Genomic DNA, 15568 nt, shown 5'->3' with positions numbered 1-15568 from the left:
GGTCACAAATATGTTGGTTTATGACTTTAAAATCATCTACAAAAAAGGGAAGCAAAATGTTGTTGCATATTCATTCTCAAGAAAGGATGAGGATGTGAAAGCACTTTTTTGTGCTATCACTATTATCCAACCAGATTGGATAAACGAAGCAAGGGATGAATGGAAGAAGGATGAAGAAGTTTGGCCACTCATTCAAAAGTTCCAGAAGATCCTAGTTCAAACAATATTGCCAGAACTTGATGAGGAAGGGAAAATAATATTGGAGCCTGGAGCAGTCATAGAAACAAGAACCTAATAGCTACGAAATTGATCAATTTCAGAGTATCTCATCAAGTGGAAGAACTTACCTCCTGAAGATTCCACATGGGAGGACAAGAATTTTATACAGAAGCATCAAGAACTACTCAAGCGTTGAGGACAACAATTTTTTAAGGAGAGGGGCATGTTAGGTCCCTATACTATTAGTGTAACCCCTTATTGTTATTAGTATAACTCCCTTATTATATTTTTGTGCCCATGTAGTCCCCATATTGTTATTATTGTGCCCCATAGAAGCCCACTATTGTTATTATTGTTCCCTTATATTATTATTGTTATGTTGGCTATGATTATATTATGACCCCTTAGACTCCTATATATAGAAAGGAGGTCTTGTCATTTGTATCATCCAAGAATTGTTCATTTGTGTAATGTAAAGGAGGTTGCCCCCTTGAAGAGGCTGGATTCTAAGGCATTGATCTATCTTTTCTATCTTTTTGTGAGCCGGTTTCATAACATCATCTTCCCACGAGTGATGTGATGGAAGGCATGACTACCCAAGACTCGTAACATTGCTGTGGTTGTAGCTCGTGTCTCGAGCATCTCTAAGTCATTGATCTGGAAGGTTGTTCCCTTTGCATGAACACCTGATACATAGTGAAGATCAACAAACTCTCTTATATGCCTCCCATGAGGAAGCGTTGGATGTATCTCCCCCACCACCCCAAGGGGGTGGGGGGGGGGGTAATATATGTGATGTATCATAATCTCAATCCTATGCCCCTATACTACAAATGCCTCCTGATCTAGGTCCCAGTAGCTCACATTCCTTGACAACAAGGGATCACCAACCCTCATCAATGGGTTCTCCAAGAACATCAACACCTAATACTGTGCCAAAACACCTCTGACTACTTGATTCCTATGAATATCAACACGAAGAGTTTCCAAATATCTTTATCACCATGACACCTTTAGTTCTACCATACCTAAAACATACCATTATGTTTTTTTTAGTTCAATGTCAATGACACACATCATGGGTTCAAAGCTTTAGCTCAACAAATACCCCTCATCCTCCTCTTCTTCGAAGTCTAGAACATAGCTTTTGCTCTCAAAATTGCACTGGATGCACTTTGTGGCCCAGTTTCAATTTTCCATAATGTAGATCAGGGCCCAAAAAGTGTGCTCCAACCATGAAGAAGAGCAGGGGTTTCTCCCAGTGCACTGAAGCCCTAATTTGAAAATCCAATCCACAAAAAATGATGAGTAAGATTAGGCCACCTACCTCCAACTTGCAGATCTTGATTCCAATGGTCAGTATTTTTTCTATGATCTCGACAAGGTTTAGGACCTTCTCCTCCTCTCCAAATTCTCCAACAACTCACTATGAAAATGAATTGGATTTGGGGGAAAAAAGGTCCTTTATAAGGAAAAACCCTCATTTTTCCATTGCCTATTGCGACCAAACCATAACTCAGTTTGACAAACTATAAGCACCGTTGGAAAGATCTCACCAAGTTCTAGAATTGGTCTTCATTTATTTTTAGTAATGTGACACTTCACCAGGAAGCCATTTTTCCCACGAGGTCTCACTTTGCTGCCTATTAAAATATAATTTCTTCATTTGAGCAGTCTATACTCTGGTACAACTTTATCTGCGCCTTGTTTGACTCACATATCAATTTTCTCCATGTGTAACCATCACTACTCATGTTTTTATGGTCCCCTCCAGGCCTCCCCCATGTGGCAGGATTATTGAGTTGCCCTTATTCAAAGCATATGAGATGAGTCACCCTTGCATCTATGGAGTCTGTTTTGAGTCCCTTGAGTCTAGTTACAATCTTTCATACATATTCATGTCACATTCATCCCATTTTGTTCATACTGGGCCTCTAGCTATACTGGTCCATCTTTGAAAAGCCCTCATCTAAGTCATTGACCATCCCCTCTAGAATTCAGTCAATTTTTTCCAGGTCAACCATACATATTATGCTCTAATGAGGGAATTCATTAGCTCACCACTCATCTTGTTTCCTTCCATCATAATCCATTGTGTCAATCCGTCAATCACTCTACTATGATACCTCATTCCCTTGTTAAGGATTCCTCATTGCCTTAACTTTGGCATGCCTTCTTTTGTTGAATTCAACACATTTATTCTAGAAGTGTGGTCTAGTGGGTGTTGTACCTTGGTTCTAACCTTCATATTTATTCGGTACCTCAGATCAAGAAAAGGAAATCATCAATGCCCATTGAATTGGTTGTTTCTCATGTACTCGTCGCTAACTCATTATCGCACGATTGAGAATTATACACTTGATGGTTCAGTGTTCTAGACGATTATCCCAATGATTTCCGAGTGTGTCTGAGATGTTCCAAACCTCATGAGGGGGTGGCCCTTTAGGTATCCCCACATATACCTGAATGTTCACAGATGTGGATCCAGCCTCAGATGCAGTTCCATAAATGTGATGGGTTCAGTTTTAGCCGCTTGCAATACCCACAACATGCATGTCTCCTTCAGATGATATATTCATATCTTCAGAGCCCTTTCCTGTTTAGTAGGGCTTCTTTAGTTGTGATCCCCCCTCACCATGTCATATTGAGGGGAATTATGTCTCATATACTTAGATACTATTGTAGTCAGTCCTGACCTATTCTTTCTATGCACATTATGTATATGTGCTTCATTGTATTATTTTATGGCCCATTGATACAAACATATCATGTACCATATACTTTGTAGCTCAATCCAACATTGATGGGCTCACCATTATTTTCTGTACTCATTTATCTCGACAGGTTTAGGTATGCCTCCCCTGCCTCATTTGAGATCATGTACTCCAACATAAAAGAAGACTTCTATCAGTTTGGTAGGTCTCGCCCCCTCCATCTTTGTCCTTCCTTGCATTGCTTCAGTTCTCTCTCTCTCTCTCTCTCTCTCTCTTTGAATATACTTTGGTGTCTCATGGAAGAGTAACCTACAACGTATTTTGGTCATACAATTATCTCCTAACACTCATACACTGGGGGGGCAACCTATTATCACCAAAAACTAATCACCTAGCCATTTCTAACTAGGCAGATCAAAATACACCATGTAGGATTAATTTTATCATAGTAAAATCACTTTCACCATGTGAAATAATTTAGTAAACCATTTTTATTAAAATTAAAAAACCTCATGAGAATAATTGAATAAATTATAATTTATTTAATCTTTTCTAGAAATAATTATTAAATCATTGTTTGATAATTATTCCTCGTCACATTTGACTAAATCACTAGGAATAATTAAATAAATCATTATTTATTTATTATTCCTTAATTTTAATATTGGAATAATTGTTAAATCACTATTTAATAATTATTTCAATTTCACACTATTCTAAATCTTCGAGAAATAATTAATAAATCATTTTATTTGTTAATTATTTCTAAATAAAGATATTTGATAATTTTGAATATCTTTTCCCTCTCCAAAAATATAATAAAGTATTCCTAACGGTTAGATCTTCATTTGGTCAATATTATTTTATTATTTTCCTTTTTCGAGATCAACCCAATACTTTGTTACAAATAAGAGGGTTTTCAATTCATTCTTCACCATGATTATTATGATTGTCACCACTATCGTCTCCTTGCATTTGACCTCCCACTTGAGTTCTACACATTGTTTTAGGTTTTTCACATATTGAGAAAGAGAATTGATTATTGAAGCATCAAAGGATCCATTCCACGGAGGGGGATTTGCAGACCCTTTTTGTAGATCTCCTTCACCAGGTGTTATCAATAAAGATTATTATTCATTTAAAAGTTTTTCCATATTGGGTTATTACATTGGATATCTATTGTTGTTTGCTATTTTGGATCACATATATATTTTTATTGCATGTTTTCATCATTTTATTATTACAGATCTAAAGTTTAAGCAGCCACAAATTGTTCTTAGGGTAACTTGTCACTGGTAGCTTAAGTGAAGTATTTTTGGTACACCTTCCAATAAATTTGATACTAACATTTACCTTGTCTAGAGAAAATTAAATAAATAATGATTTATTCAATTATTCTCATGGGGTTTTTGATTTTAAACATAAATAATTTAATATAAATGGTTTACTAAATTATTTCCTATGGTTAAAGCAATTTTAATATCGTAAAAATAATCCTACATGTTGAATTTTAATCCACCTAGTTAGAAATGGCTAGGTGATCATTTTTTAGGTGATAACACCTAAAGTGCGTAGACCAAAAATCATTAACACTGAAAAGTGTTTACAGACCAATCACTTGGAATAAATCCCAAAGATGTTCCATGTCATTTTATGACATCATCATTACCAACCGACAGTCTCTGATGTGCGTTTTGCTTGGGTTATGAGGTTTCTTTTATAACAAGAGGAGTCATCTTTCATTTCCCCATTACTCTTGAGATACCCTCATGAATCTTAGACTTCTAATATAACCTTTGAACTTCTATTTAACTCATTTGTCCACATGTGAGTTTTCATATTCTAAATGTAACTCTTGGACTTCTATACATTACATTTTGTCTTTTCTTTTAGATAATTAAATCATTATATTCACATGTGATGTGGAAACAAAAAAGACACCATTTGAAACTGTGATGACACTTGTACAACCATAACTTGGAAATGATGACGAGGACTTCATGATGATATGGAAATGCCAAGATGGTCTCTCAATGCTCTGTATTCAATCTTCATGAAATATATCCTTTGGTCTTCATATTCATTCTCCAAAGGGTCTTGGATCATCACCAGGACCTTCTGAGTTATCATGCAATGTCTTCAATCTCTCTCGGTCCAGGATTATCTTCATATCTTCATGATGGTTAATATTTGTGCTTCTTCTCTACAAGTGATTCTTTATCTCTTCTCCTTGACATATTTCTTGAGCATTATCTTGTCATGCTGAGATAGTACACTTTCTCATGAAGATCACTTATGAAAAGGAAAAAATAGTCTTAAAATAATCTATCCTATCTCCTCCTTTCTCATGAAGGAAGTTGCTTATGATAGGCATTTGAAAGGGTTGAGAAGGAAGGGCTTGATAAGGAGGGTGCAATTAAGCCCAACATTAGCTTAGGAAAGAACCAATATTCACTAAAACTGCACCATGCACCATGAGGAAGGGCTCTTCAAGGTCTAGTGCAGTGGGAATGTACAAGGGACAAGGTTTATGATTGTTGATAAAATATGTGCCATGCACTAGGCTCAAGGGCATAAGAGATGGTGAGAGTGCAGTTTGAATTCACAAGGATTGAGAGGAGGTCTCACTGAGCTCTAGGAATGTTCCATGCACTAAGGAGGAAAGAAAGGATAAGTTTTGGGCACAGAAAGGGACCACAGTCAATAGTTGGAGAAACTATAAGCATTGTTACTATGCCATGTGTTAGGAAGGAAGTGAAGGCCTAAAGGGTAGCACAATTTTCCTCAACAATGGCTCATTGATGTTTGAAACTTTGCCCTACACTAGGAGGGAGACACATGTGAAAGTCTTGAATGCACTGAGAAAGTCCAGTGGCTAAGAGTTTAATCATTGTTGGTTAGAACTACACTATGCACTAAGAGGGAAGGATAGGCATGAGTATAGTGCATTTTTCCTCAACAATGGCCCACTGCTTGTTAAAAATGCACTTTGGACCCCATGCTAGGACAATTTTACTTGAAAATGACTTGTCTCTAAGAGGATATTGCATAGTTCAGTGAGATAGGTAGCATAAAGTAAGAAACTTTTCCCTAGAGATGTTTGTTGCACTGTGAGAGGGAGGAGACCTTGTATGGTGTAATTTTATTTTATAGAGGGCCACTAAAAATTGTCCATTGACTATACAAGGAGGAATTTCTCAAAACTCAGTGCAATGAGTCAATACAAGAAATATGGGTTAGGTGGCAAAGCTTTGAAGGCATTGAATGTGTAGACATGGAAGATGACCTTGAAGAGGGCCTAGTGCACTGGGAGGAAAGGCATCATCAATGTGGCTCATTGATCCGAATGGAAAATGGCATCAACCCATCGTATTCATCCACCCATGTTATTCATCCACCCATGGAATTTACCCATGGTATTGTAAGTGGCATCCACACATGGTATTTATCCACTCGTGGTATTGTAAGGGACATCCACCCATGGTATTAATTAACCCATGGTATTTTCCCATGGTATTGTGACATCCACCCATTGTATTCATTCACCCATGGAATTGACCCATGGTATTGTGACATCCACCCATGGTATTCATTCACCCATGGAATTGACCTGTGGTATTGTATCTGAAAAATACTATAAGTAACAAGTTGCATTTTGTAAAAGGAAAGATTGTCTGCCACAATGTAGCCTTTATAGTTATTATCGGTTTTAATAAAAAGTTTCTTTGTGGTTTTATTTACTGTGTGTTCTGTCATTTTCTTTCTAGCATTGAAATTCTTCAGATCTTGGGGGCCTCTCCCACAAGATCCATTTCAATATTTTAGATCTTGGGGGCCTCCCTCCAAGATCTAGATCACTCATGAATAGGTTGAGCTCATCACCTGGTGAAGGATTGAAGCTTTCATAACTTACACTGGGAAGTAGGACTAAGAAGAGCTCGAAAATGGCTAAGTGTGGGATAAGTAGAGTAAGAGAAGGAAAAACATCTGTAAGGCTCAAACATGGATTACACACGTGAATGAAATCAAGAAAAGCTAGAGAAATGCATAGGAATTATGATAATTAGTCACACCTTGAAATGATAGCAAAGTGACACTTATTTCTAAGTGAGATAATTAAAATGACACATTACGACACTTAGAATACAAGTTGTGACAAAAGTGTAAACCATGACCAGAAAATGTGCTAAGCTATAAGAATGTGTCTAGTGCATATGTTTATCATATGTAGGACCGTCTAATACAAAACAATGTGCTAGAACTGACTCTAGTGATGTGTAGAGGTGAAACACTATTGGACAGTTGGAATTGTCTCGATGGCTACTAGCAGTAATTGTGTTGGAATTAATGTCAACACCGATTTTGGTATATGCGTTGGGAAGTTAGTATTGCCTGATAGTTAGTAAGTATTATGTCATTTATGTAAACCAGACTAGCATGGATGTATGTGCTAGCATGATGCTAAGAAGATGCTAGCATTGATGAGCTTAATGTGTCAAGCTCAAGGGGAGTCCTATGGTAGCTACAGTCTCTTGTAGAGAATCATCATAGTAGTAGACTTATTGGAGAATCCATAAAATTATGCCTATGATGGTTGGGAGTCTCATACTTAGGAGGAGATTTTTCGTCAAGGTATCAACTCATATATTGTTGGAGTTAGCAAAGTTGGTTAGTGCTAGGAAAAAGATTTCCAACGGTATGTGGAATTCCATAAATGGATCTCAGGAAGAAAAGTTATTGATAGTTGAAGTAAGGAAGGATCTTGAAGTCCTTAGGAATGAGCTGAATTTTAAAACTATGGAAGCAAGCTGAATATCAAAACCCTGAATTTAGAAACTTTGGAACTTCAGAGGGTCAGAGTCTGGCGACCTCGGAAGGTCGAAATATCAGAAGCTAGAATTTCAAAACCTCATAACCAGGGGAGCAGACTAAATATAAGAACCCTAAATTTTGGAACTTTTGAAATTCAAAGGGTGGGAGTCTTGGGAATTCGGAGGGTCAAAGGCTTGGGACGTTAGAATGTTAGAATATCATAAGTAGGTTGAATAACGAAACACTGAATTTCATAACTTCAGAACTTCGGAGGGTCTGAGTCTTAAGAACTTGGAGGGTTAGAGGGTTGGGATGCCAGAAGGTTAGAATACCAGAAGTAGGCCGAATATCAAAACCTTGAATTTCATAACTTCAAATCTTTGGAGGGTGAGAGTCTCTGGACCTCGGAAGGTCAGAATATAAGAATCCCAAATTTTGGAACCTCGAAACTAGGGGAACATGCCAAATTTTAGAACTTCGGGACCTCGAAGGGCCAAAATGTCAAGATGTCGGAAGATCGAAATATCAAGACCTCATAGGTATCTTTAAAATAAGCTCGAGATAGTATGGAACTAGGGAAGCAAGCTGAATTTCAGAGCCTCAAAACCAGGCAAGATAGGAATATCAAAGCCTATAAATTTCAGACCATCATAACTTTAGAATTTTGGGATTTCATAACATATTATTAATGAATCTTTTTTAAAAGCATGGGTGATTACAGGGAGCATGGATTTACAAAGGAATTAGTTTTCAAAACCAAAGAACCAGGGACCCTTTCTCTCTCCTCTGATGGGACAAATGGCAGTAGTTGACTGGCCCTCAGAAGTTGACTGTGGCAGATGAAATCAACATGACATAGCTAAACGAAGGACATGTGGTAGTCATATTCAAAATTTTTGAGTGGCACAATGGGGAAAATATTAGTGACACATGTCACCACTTAGGGGATGAAACGTAGGGTTGATGACAAGAGCATGATGTCACCCTAGAAGTAAATTTTGGAGCTTAGAGATTTCATAACTCCTCTATAATTGCATTTTGAGAAAGTCTTGATACGATGGAGCTTCTCATGTTATTGTCACTTGGTCGTGGAGCCCAAAGAACCAAGGGAGTAGATCAAGAATACAAGGAGATAGGCCCCCATTAGGATCCTAAAGGGTTTAGCACCTAGGTGTATGTCACCGGTCATAGCACCCAGTCTTACGATGGAAAAAAAGTAAGAGGTGAAGAAAAAGGAGCTAAAGGAAATATTGGAATATCGCGATATCGTAATATAATCTTAATAAAGTTAAAAAATGTGGGGCTCTAAGATTGTAGCACAAAGGTGTATGAAGGATGAATGAGTCAACAACTAAGATTAATTATGCACAAAAGAGTTGGTCGGAAGAGTAATGGTGGCTGCAAAGATTGTTGAGTTAAGGAAGCAAGGACCATGATTGCACAGGATGATTTAAAGGAGCTTGTCATGAGCTAAGACATGCCATTCCTAATCTTTCTTCCGTGCTACGAGAAATTAAATCAAGATCAAAGCATCAAGTATAGGAGATTTATTCATAGAAAGAAAAAGAGCCTTGTTGGAGAGTACAAACTGACTGAGATTTAATTCTCAACATGGAAAATCACACATTTACCCATTGTTCAAATTGATTATGCCACAACTATAGTTGTTAAGTAGATGAGAAGGAGAAAATTCTCAAAAGCCCATGCTCCATGTTTAATATGATTGCAATAGATATGTATAAGATGCAACAACAAGGAGTTCCAAGTGCAGGAGTACACTTGGGAAACATGAATGGAAAAATGATGGCTTGCATAGATAATATCCATCAGTGTGTTTTAGTGAAAAAAAATCCATGTTTGCAGGAGGGAAAAGTGGGGGGAAGTATCATTGTTTCTAGTGAGATATGTGGAGAGATATGTGGGTGTGTGTGCAATGCTGAGGAGAGGCCAAGTCAACCAGTGTTGTAGAGAAAGGCTGAGAGTGCCTATGCAGAGTAAAGAGACCCAGAGTGAGCATGTGCTAATGTCTAAGAGGTCAAGAGAGCCAGTGGAATAGAAGGGGTGGAGTGTTAAATGTATGTTGTGTGAGTGGTCGAGAGAGCATGTGAAATAGAAGGGACCAAGTGTTGAATTTATTCTATTGAGAGATGAGGGATGAGAATAGTATGATGTTGTGGTGTGGATAGAGTGTTGAGAAAGCTATGATGAGTGACTATTGTTGAGAAGAACAATTGGTTGTTGGAGAGTGAGAAGAGGACAAAGAATGTTGTGTGGTACAAGGGCTTAGGAGAAAAAATCTAATATCAAGTAGAGTAGCTACCATCTACAGATAACATTAGTTTCTTATTAAGTGTGGGTTGGAGCTTACATATAGGAAGTTGGTGCTTACATCTCTAGTGGGTGTCTAATAAGGCTTGGGGGTTGGTGCCTCTTACAAGTTGGTGCTTGCATAAATCGAAGGAGATGTAAGTTGGTGCTTGCAACAAAACCATGAATTTGGTGCTTTAGATGGTGCTTTTGGTAGGCTGACCAGGTGTCTGTAAAAGGAGGGAGTTGGTGCTTCCTTCTAGTGGGTGCTAGTGAATAATTAAAGGGAGTTGGTGCTTACTGCAAGTGGTGTCTCACAAACAGAATGATGTAATAGAGTAGGTGCTCCCATTTTTACATCAATAACAACAACAAGCTTTGGTAGTTTCTTTCCCAGAAGGGTTTCCATGTTAAACCTCTGTGTCCCATTTGTTTGCTACTCATGACGTGTATGTTTGCATTGGTTGATAGGGTTGTTGTTATGGTTTGTTAATGGTTGCTCTCATATAGTGGATGTGGATGCCAAGTTTGAATGAGTAAATATAAATTGGCCTAAAATTTTAAATTAGACTTGATACTAATTCATCCCCACTTTGCAGGAGGGAAAAGTGGGGGGAAGTATCATTATTTCTAGTGAGCTATGTGGAGAGCTCTATGGGTGTGTGCACACTACTAAGGAGAGGCCAACTCAACTAGTGCTGGAGAGAGAGGCTAAGAGTTCCTATGCAAAGGAAAGAGGCCCAGAGTGAGCATGTGTGACTGTGTGAGAGGTTGAGGGTGTTATGAAATCAACTCACAAAATAGAAGAAGAGTTAGATCAACGACTTCAAAATACGCCTCTTTGAAGGGGTAGCCTCCTTTACATTACATAAATGAATAATTATTCAATGATACAAATGACAATACCTCCTTTCTATATATAGGAGTCTAAGGGGTCACAATATAACTAGAGCCTACATAACATTAATATTGTAAGGGCACAACAATAACAATAGTGGGTTTCTATGGGGAAAAATAATAACAATATGAAGACTACATGGGCACAAAAATACAATAAGTGGGTTGCACTAATAAAAATAATGGGCTACACTAGTAATATAGGGACCTAACATGCCCATCTCCTTCAAAAAGTATTATCCTCAACGCTTGAGTAGTTATGGATGCTTCTGTATAAAATTCTCATCCTCCCATGTGAAATCTTCAGCGGGATGTTCTTCCACTTGATGAGATACTTTGAAATTGATTGATTTTGTAGCTGTCAGGTTCTTTTTTCTGTGACTGCTTTAGGTTCCACTATGATTTTTCCTTCCTCGTCAAGTTCTAGCAATATTGTTTGAACTGGGAGCTTGTCACCTATAACCTTCTTTAAGCACGAAACATGGAAAACTGGGTGCACTCGGTAAGATACAACAAGCTCCAATTTGTATGCCATAGTACCAATATTTTGCAACACCTTGTAAGGACCAGAGTACTTTGGTGATAATTTATTATGCTTCTTAGATTTCTTGAGGGACATTTTTTTTGTATGGTTGTAGTTGTAAAAATGGCCAGTCACCTACATCAAAACTTTTTTCACTACGATGTTGACCTACTTGTTGTTTCATTTGATTCTATGCCAAAGTTAGGTTATCATTGAAGAGTTAGAGAACTTGTTGTTGATTCTCAATGTGATCTTCCACTGCTTGAAAATTAGAATGATTTTCCAAGAATTTTTGTAGATCAGGAGAAATAGATGATTTTGCTATTTGAACCGATAGTGAATATAATTATGCAATTACCCGTCGTTTTTATTTCTTTAGAATATTTTTCATGCCATTATATATGATTACCTTTCCTAGTTTCCCTGCGATACCCATTAATTCAACTTCCTTTCCTTCCCCAAAGAGTTTTAAGAAAAGTTCTTGAAAATTGAAAGTTGTCATCCCCAAAGACTGTAACCATTGGACTGCTAGTACAACACCAACACCACCATATCTGAATGGAAAGCATTGGACTATTCAAGACATATTATCCCATGGATAGCTTGATATTATGGCACTTTTTAGAGCAATTTATGGTTCCTCCATTTTCAACCATTACTTAACACTATGGCGCTGGATATAGGAAGCAATTTAATTCCTTGGTTATCTTACAATGAATAAAATAATGGGTACTACCCAAATCAATCAATAGTATACCCTTTTCTTCTTGATATGTCGTTCTATATTGAGAGTTTGAGGAGTGGTAATTCTTGTGAATGCATTACAAGATATGGTTCGATTCATTTCTTCTCTCTCTGGGGTTGGTTCTGTTAACTCTGCTACTCAGCGATCATTTTCTGAGGTCAGGAATAGGCTTGGTCTGCTTGATTATGGGCAGAAGGACTCCACACAGGTCGCTATCTCCTTCCTTCCCCTATCCCGCTTATCCCTCCTTCAATTCTATTCCCTTTCAAACCTTAAGCCCCGGGTGCTTAACCCATGAACCTGCACCCATACGACCCTTTGCGATCACACGACCCCACACTTCCGCAACCCTTCATCATCCTTTGATTGCATTCGTTGATCATCTTGATCCAACAGTCCTTGCCACCAAAGCCTTTTTCCCCTGCACGCTAAACCACATTTATTTCCCTGCCGTCTGATCATTTGCCGCACGATCCGATGGCATTCGCACCTCCTGCGCTTGTAAGATGCCCGCACATTAACCCACAGGGAAAGAGGTTTTCTACCAGTCCCATCTGCCACGCATCGCATGATGACTCGTATCGCGAGCTCGCGTACGTTTACCACCCACCTCCGAAAAGTGGTGCAGGCAATACCGCTTATTGCCCATCGTACCGCCCCCCGCTCGTTATTGTCCGCGTATCTTCTGCCCCCGACGATCATTAGATCTGCCCATATAAGATTTGACGGCCCTCATTTACCCCACTCACATACCTCCCGATACTCCTTATCAAGCACTCTCCGTCGTCCATCCATGCGATCCAACGGCTGATCTTCCTCCTCCATTCATCCGTCATGCAACCGAAGGACGAAGGGAGCCATTTATTAGTGTCTGGTGCATTACTACTTCAACTACTACATTCAACGCATTGTGTACCTGAGAGGAAGAAGGACAACGCTAAAGAAGAAACTTACATTCAGCAGTTAAGGAATTTCATCCTTTATGACACTTCACCTGCTCGAGGAGTACAACAGAGTACTAGAGAATGTCAAATTCATTCATTGAAGCAGCAGGTCGTAGCAGAGGCCCATTTTAGATAGTTAAAGTGGTTGGTGGTCCATTATGACCTCTCCACGCATAGAATAGCAAAGCATTTTTGTAATCAACCTCTATATATACCCAGAAGACAGATGTAATGAAGGTTGATGGTTGTTGTTTTGATGTAAGGTGTTGAAAATAATACTGAGAGGGGGGGGTGAATCAGTATTATCAAATTCTTTTTCAAATTATATAAATATTAGCAGATCTGATTAATGAAACTTGTGTATACCTTCCTGACTTATAATTTAATTTATTCTTTAGATATTGATCATTAATCTATGTGTCAGAACCATATAATAGTAAGCAGGAACAGAAAAGGAGAGCAGAAAATCACACAAAGGAACACAAGATATAAGGTGGAAACCCAATGTGGGTGAAAACAACTTGTTGCAATATGTCTCTATCTTCTTTCAATTAGAAACTTCCTTTTACAATGATTCTGTACTGGTGCAGTCTTATACAAGCATGTAGGCTTCAACCTACAGAAGGCTACAACCTCCTCTCGTTCTCCAGACTCTTCTGGAAGGGAGCTACAACCTCCTTAGCTCTTACACTAGCTGAGGTACTTATACGTAGGTGATGAACTACAGAGGACTTCTCTTTTCTTCCAGGGACCACGTTAAATAAATTTTTAAACTGGATCCATGAATATCAATCAAACATCAAATAGATCTGCAATCAACCAACTTCCCTATACAAATACTGAATCAATAACTTCTCAGAACACAGTACTAGTAACCAGACACCAAGTCAAACCCCTGAACACTGCAGAAATAGATAAAAGTAGCTAAAATATATTTCAAGGAAAAAGTCCACAACTTCACCAATAGAAACCTGCGTATGTCTGCAGTATTCCCTTCTTTACCCTGCGGGTATCCGCACCTCCTCTGTGTCGAACCTGTGGTATCTGCACCTGCGCTCTGCCAGGGCTGTGGGTATCTGCACCTCTTTTGCATTGAACCTACGGGTATCCGCACCTGCGCTGTGCCGAGCCTACGGGTATCCGCGCCTGCGATGTGTCGAGCCTGCGGGTATCCGTGCCTGTGCTAAGTTGGGCCTGTGGGTATAGAAATTTATCAGACTTCGATTATACCCCAGATTATCAGATTTACAGATATGATCACACGCCAAAGAGATCTTGACCCCTTAGTAGATTCGTCTTGTAATGCTCAGGTTTCTCCTTGATTCCAGTCCAGTTCACCAACCGATCACAAATATTTCAGATCTTTCTCATCTCAAGATATTCAACGCATTAGTTGCCCAAGCCAAATGATCTCCTTTCCTTTTTATAGTCTAGGCATTACTCAAAACCATGGTCCAAAACCATAGAGATCAAATACTAGGGACCCAAAACCTGGGTTCAATACTTTAGATGCAAAACCATGGACCAAAACCATAGGATCAAAAATGTTGGACTAAATACCATGGACCAACCATAAGATTTCCTACGTGCGCGCTTTTCTCTGCATGAAAGTGCGTGTACTTTACGTCCGCACTTTTTGATCGGAGAACCTGCGTACATGTCCACAACTTTTTTTCGACGCACCTACGTACATCTGCGGCTTCGTGAACAGCAACCTACGGGTATCTCATTTTCTACTATTTTGAGAGCCTGAACTTGTGATCTGCTATTTGAGTGAGTTGCCATCAAGGACAACACTTATGCCATCGAGCCAAACCTGTGTCATAATGCCAACAATCTCCCCCTTTGGACTTGATGGCAACCAAAGTCACTCAAAGTATTTTCTCCCCCTTTGACATCAAAGGCAAAGGGTTATGCTCCCCTTGAGTACATGGTGAAATCTCTGCTCTGCTGTGGTGTCCAAGCTCCCCCTAACATATAGGCAAGATCTACAAGAAGATGTTCTACAAAAGAAATATGACTTTATACATCATAACTGACCTTCCTATCACCAAATACTCATACATACAACTCCCAACCAAGTGGGGAAACATGATATAATAGGCATATGACATTATCCATCCTAGGCATAGTGGGGCAACCAAGATAGGTCGTTACATGACCTTGACAAAAGAAAGATAGAGACAAAATATCAGCAGCATCTGTCAAGAACTATTCAGATCAGTATCCATGTTCTCCTTCTGCACTTGCTCCTCCTGAAATCAAGACAACCGAAGAATTGAACCAAGATCTTCTATGATAATGCCAATAATACATTATTAGAAGAATATATGATCCCCCTGAACCTGTGCCAGATTGTCTCTGACAGACCCATATCGGACTCTTCATCCTTGCTCTTCTTCAAGTC

This window comes from Pinus tabuliformis, chromosome 4_1 (genome assembly GCF_031772625.1).
Source record: "Pinus tabuliformis cultivar Carrire ecotype Pingquan chromosome 4_1, CPIR1, whole genome shotgun sequence".
Taxonomy (NCBI): Eukaryota; Viridiplantae; Streptophyta; class Pinopsida; order Pinales; family Pinaceae; genus Pinus; species Pinus tabuliformis.
This window is presented reverse-complemented; position numbering follows the sequence as displayed.